Here is a 6,204-nt window from a genome sequence, read left to right as displayed (position 1 = left end):
ACTTACTTTATGTTACTAGTGGCTATTGAGAATTGTGTTGTTTCCCTAATTTCTTACTTGGCCCTTATGTCTTTCATATACAGGAGGGCTAGTAATTTTTTTTTTTTAGTTAGTTTTGTATCCAGCCACTTGTAAGCACTTGCTGAAGGTGCTTACAGCTGAAGGAGTTCTCTGGTTGGAATTTGGGGGTGTCTCATGTATACTATCATATCATCTCCAAATAGTGATACTTTGATTTCTTCCTTTCCGATTCATATCCCCTTGATGTATTTTAGTTGTCTCATTGCTCTAGCTAGGACTTCAAGTACTATGTTAAAGACATTCAGAGATAGTAGGCAGACTTGCCTTGTCCTGATTTCAGTGAGATTGATGCAAGTTTCTGTTTATTTCGATGTTGGCTATAGGCTTGCTGTATATTGTCTTTACTATGTTTAAGTATGTGCCTTGTATCCCTGATCTCAACAAGACTTTAAACATTAATTGGTATGGGATTTTGTCAAATGCTTTTTTGTCTTCTAAGGAGATGATCATGTGTTTTGTTTTTTTTTTTTTTTGTCCTTCATTTTTTTTTTATATGGTGGATTACATTGATAGATTTCCATGTATTGAACCACCCCTGCATGCCTGGGATGAAGACTATTTGGTCATAGTGAATGATATATTTTATGTGTTCTTGGATTCAGTTTGCAGATATTTTGTGGACTATTTTTACATCAATGTTCATGAGAAAGATAGGTCTGAAGTTCTATTTTTTGGGGTCTTTGTGTGGTTTAAACATCAAGGTGACTGTGGCTTCATAGAATGAGTTTGGTAATGTTCCTTTTGTTTCTATATTGTGGAATAATTTGAAGAGAATTGGAGTTAGTTCTTTGAAGGACTGGTAGAATTCTGGGCTGAAACCATCTGACTCTGGCCTGTTTTTTGAAAGGAGACTTTTGATGACTGCTTCTACGTATTTGGGGGATATAGGACTATTCAATCTATTTACCTGATCTTGATTTAATTTTAGTTAAAGAAATCTATCAAGAAAATTGCCATTTCATTTAAATTTTCATATTTCATGGCCTATAGGCTTTTGTAGTAAGATCTAATGATTGTTTGGATTTCCTCAGTGTCTGTTATTATGTCCTCCTTTTCATTTCTGATTTTGTTGATTTGGATAGTTTCTCTCTGCCTTTTAGTTAGTTTGGCTAAGGGTTTGTCTATCTTGTTGATTTTTCTCAAAGAACCAGCTCTTGAGTCTTTGAACTGTTTTATTTGCTTACTTATTGATTTCAGCCCTGAAATTGATTATTTCCAGTCATTTACTCCTCTTTTGTCTGTCTGTTCTTTTCCCCCTAGGGCTTTCAGGTGAGCCATTATGTTGCTTGTATGAAATGTTTAATATTTCTTCTTAAAGACACTTAGTGCTATGAATTTCCCTCTTGTCAATGCTTTCATTGTGTCCCAAAAGTTTGGGTATGCTGTGCCTTCATTTTCATTGAATTTTAGGAAGTCTTTGATTTGATTTCTCTATTTCTTTCTTGACCCAGCTGTCATTGAGTACCGAGTGGTTCAGTTTCCATGTGTGTTGTAGGCTTTTTGCTATCACTGTTGTTGTTGAGGTCCAGCCTAATCCATGGTGGTCAAATAGGATACAAAGGATTATTTCAATCTTTTTGTATCTGTTGAGTCTTGCTTTGTGACCACCTGTATACTCTATTTTGAAGAAGGTTCCATGAGGTGCAATTTCAGAGTTTAGGATCCAGTGTCCCTTGGGTAAGTGTGAGTTGGTTGGCGCCAATTTGGATACCTTGGAAAATATTTTCAATCTGTATTTCAAAGTACAGGGAAATACCATCTCTTGAATCAATAGCCAATAAACGTTTTTTAATTTAGATCTAGTAATCTTGGGAAGGTGAGTCCTTATATTTAATGACCAGTTGAATTTGATTACTAAACTAATAATAACAATGTCATATTCATGTTTATTGTGTAGGTAATTATGCAAGTACACATTGACTTCTACTATTTTTATGAGATTTGCCTACAATTGTGTGGAAGAGTTTAATATAGTCAATTTTTGTTAATCAGTCATATCCTCAGGATTTGGCAGGTACCCGAATATTCTTCACTTTGATCATTGTTCCAAATCTGAAAACGTGAGATCTGGGTGGGAGCATGTCAACATGTTTCTGTTTTTGAGACAACCAATTGCCTTTTGATTAGAGATGAGTGGACACACACAGTTGTTAAGACAATCTGCATCTATTATTAAGGGAGCAAGCCAGAGACAAATCAGGTTCACAGATAGGACACTAATAAGGATTGGCATAAGGTTTTTTATTTTAGTAATGATGAGACTGTCTTTTAGCCAATCTTTGATTTCCTGTAGAGAACCCAGCAGGTAATTTGAAAAGCTCTTAAAGTTGTGAATTTATGGATGTTAGCAGTGAATGAATGGATAAAGAAAGAAATGTTCTGTTTTGTAGCTGAGTAATGGATTCCAGCCGGATTCCTTAGGATGGAGTTAGAAAGAATTAATTGAGGCAACTGAAGCAGATCAGTATGAAATTCTACAAAAGCACTCTCCAAGTACTGCAGAGGAAGAGAACATAACTTTCTCTTTTTGTCCATAATTAAAACTTTATTGAAAAGCTGACAGCAATATAGGAGGTTGTATACTTTATACTGTATATTGTTGTATACTTTATAAAATCAAATGTAATTACATTGTCTTGGTAGAGTAACTGAACTTGATAAGGCTTTCTGTGAAAAACACAAATTCAGGAACCTGTATAGATGATTAGTGTTGCTTTCTTCTAAATCAACAGCTTTCTGTGAGCCTGGCTTTTCCTCCTGTGGGCTGGCACAGCACTGTTGAACACCCTACACAAAGAACCACTATCTGAGCATGGCTGAAAACTGTAGCATCCTAGACATTTCACATCTATGAAGTAAGAATTTAGGCTCCGAACCAGAGAGAACATAACCTGTATGAGCAGATTGTTTGAGAATCTGGCCATCATCTCTAACAGTGACAGAGGACAGTAACTCAGTAAATGTGATAGCACATGGTTGTGAGGGAAATATAGAGTATAAGCTTTAAGGAGATTACTGGAAACACTACAGACTTACCTGAAACAGAAAAGGCTTAAATAGCAAGAGTTTGTGTTCAAAACGGAGCCAGCCAATATAAAAAATTAACTGCATATTGATTGCAGAATGAGTAGGAAAAGGGCTGTGAGAGACTATTGAATGTTTTAATGAACTTTCTTCTGCAACACTCCAATGCTTTGTCAATCTAAAATATTATTTAAAAAACGTCACCACTTATAATAAGCAACTAAAATGTATGTTACTATAATTACACCTGTAGTAATATGGATATGTAAATTTATATTCTTTTTTGGTGGTTGCATTTTATTTTTTTGTTTTTTTTCCTTTTTTAATTATTTTTATTAATTACAATTTATTCACTTTGTATCCCCCTTGTATCTTCTTTCTTCCTCCCCTTCTAGTCCCATCCTTCCTCTTCCCCACCCGTGTCCCTCTCCAAATCCACTGAAAAGGGAGGTCCTCCTCCCCTTCCCTCTGATCCTAGTCTATCAGGTCTCATCAGGAGTGGCTGCAATGTCTTCTTCTGTGACCTCCTAAGGCTTCTCCCCCCTAGGGGGAGGTGATCAAAAGCAGGCCAATCAGCTCATGTCAAAGACAGTCCCTGTACCCATTACAATGGAGGCCACTTGGATATTGAACTGCCATAGGCTACCTCTGTGCAGGGGTTCTAGGCCATCTCTATGAGTGGTCTTTGGCTGGAGTATCAGTTTCAGAAAAGACCCCTGTATCCAGACTTTTAGGATCTGTCACTGTCATTGTGGAGTTCCTGTCATCTCCAAGTCTTATTATCTCCCACTTGTTTCTTAAGATTCCCTGAACTCTGCCCAAAGTTTGGCTATGAGTCTCAACATCTGCCTCAATACCCTACAGGGAGGAGACTTTCAGAGGCCCTCTAAGGTAGGCTCCTGTCCTGTTCCCTGTTTTCTCCCTCTTTTGATGCCCATCCTCTTTGCCTTCTGAATGGGGATTGGGCATCTTAGCCAGAGTCCTCCTTCCTGATTAGCTTCCTTAGGTGTACAGATTTTAATATGTCCTTTGTTGAGAGTGGGATGTTGAAGTCTCCCACTATTAATGTGTGGGGATCTATGTGTGGCTTAAGTTTTATTAATGTTTCTTTTACAAATGTGGATGCCTTTGTATTTAGGGCATAAATGTTCAGGATTGTGATGTCTTCCTGGTGGATTTTTCCCTTGATGAGTATAAACTGTTCTTCCTCATCTCTTTTTATTAATTTTGTTTGAAAGTCTATTTTATCAGGTATTAGAATGGCTACTCCTGCTTGCTTCTTGCACCCATTTACTTGGAAAACTGTCTTCCAACCCTCTATCTTTGTGACTTAGGTTTTTTTTTTTTTTGTATGCAACAGGTTTTGGGGTCTTGTTTACGCATCCGTTCTATTAGTCTGTGTCTTTTTAGTGGGGAATTGAATCCATTGATGTTGAGAGATATTAATGACCACTGGCTGTTAGATCATTTGATTTTGTTGTTGGCTATGGTAGTAAGTTTGTGTGCTTGGTTACTTTTTGTTTTGCGATAGTGAGGTTTTCTTGAAAGTAGTTAGTTTTCTTGTGTTATATTTTTCCTTCTAGTGTCTTCTGTAATGCTGGATTTGTGTGTAAGTGTTGTTGAAATTTGTTTTTTCCATTGAATATCTTGTTTTCTCCATCTATGAGGACTGAGAGTTTTGCTGGCTATAGTAGCCTGGGAGGACATCTGTGTTCTCTTAGGGTCTGCATGATATCCATCCAGGCCTTTCTGGCTTCCATAGTCTCTGTTGAGAAGTCAGGTGTGATTCTGATGGGTTTGCCAGTATATGTTAGTTGGCCTTTTTCCCTTGCAGCTTTTAGTATTTTTTCTTTGTTCCTTATCTTACAGTTTTGATTATGTGATGGGAGGATTTTCTTTTCTGGTCTAATTTATTGGGTGTTCTGTAGGCCTCTTGTATTCTTATAGGCCTCTTCTTTAAGTTGGGGAAATTTTCTTCTATGATTTTGTTGAAAATATTTTCTGGGCCTTGGAAGAGGGAATCTTCTTTTTCCTCTATTTCTATTATTCTTAGATTTTGTCTTTTTATGTTGTCTTGAATTTCTTGAATGGTCTGTGTCAGGAATTTTTTAGATTTTTTTTTTTGATGGATACATTGAATTCTTACATTGTATCTTCCACACCTGAGATTCTTTTTTTTTTTATTTTTTTATTTTTTATTTTTTTTATCAGTTACATTTTATTAACTCTGTATCCCAGCCGTGTCCCGATCCCTCATTCCCTCCCAGTCCCTCCCTCCCTCCCTCCCTCATCTCCACCGTGCCCCTTTCCAAGTCCACTGATGGGGGGGACCTCCTCCCCATTCATCTGATCCTGTTTTATCAGGTATCTTCAGGACTGGCTGCAAAGCCCTCCTCTGTGGCCTAACAGGACTGCTCCTCCCTTCAGGGGTGGGGAGACCAAAGAGCCAGTCATCGAGTTCCTGTTAGAAATAGTCCCTGTTCCCCTCACTTTGGGAAACCAATTGGTTACTGAGCTACCACAGGCTACATCTGAGTGGAGGTTCTAGGTTATATCCATACATGGTTCTTGGTTGAATGTCAGTCTCAGAAAAGACCCTGTGCCCAGATATATTTGGTCCTTGTGGAGCTCCTATCCTTTCCCCATCAGACTAACTCCCCTTCTTTCTTATGATTCCCTGTACTCTGCCAAAGGTTTGGTCATGAGTCTTTGCTTTGAAAACACTGCTAGTTAGAGTCTTTCAGATGCGCTCAGTAGACTCCTGTCATACGTTCAATGCACATCCTGAGATTCTTTCTTCCATCTCTTATAGTCTATTGGTTATGCTTACCTCTGTAGTTCCTGTTTTCTTCCCTAAGCTCTTTCTCTCCATAGTTTCGACCATATGTGTTTTCTTTAATTTTTCCAATTCTATCTTCAGATCTTGAGCCATTTTGTTGCTTTCCTCAGGCATACAGACCTGAGTGGTAACTGTGGTCCTTTTAAATCAAGAGGGCTCTCCTCTCTCTCTGAGAAGTCCTGGAGACAGCTGCCCTGCTTCTGTGTTTCTTGCTGTAAATTTAGTGAGCTGAAGCTGTTACGTGTGGACCATGGTTTGGT

General features: G+C 38.0%; 1 pseudogene; it reads right to left on the bottom strand.

Moving 5' to 3' along the window:
- Positions 1–2,785: 2,785 nt before the first annotated feature.
- On the bottom strand, positions 2,786–3,005 carry LOC110541767 (small ribosomal subunit protein eS27-like; annotated as a pseudogene).
- Positions 3,006–6,204: the final 3,199 nt, after the last annotated feature.

Source organism: Meriones unguiculatus, chromosome 20 (assembly GCF_030254825.1).
Source record: "Meriones unguiculatus strain TT.TT164.6M chromosome 20, Bangor_MerUng_6.1, whole genome shotgun sequence".
Lineage (NCBI taxonomy): Eukaryota > Metazoa > Chordata > Mammalia > Rodentia > Muridae > Meriones > Meriones unguiculatus.
This window is presented reverse-complemented; position numbering and strand designations above follow the sequence as displayed.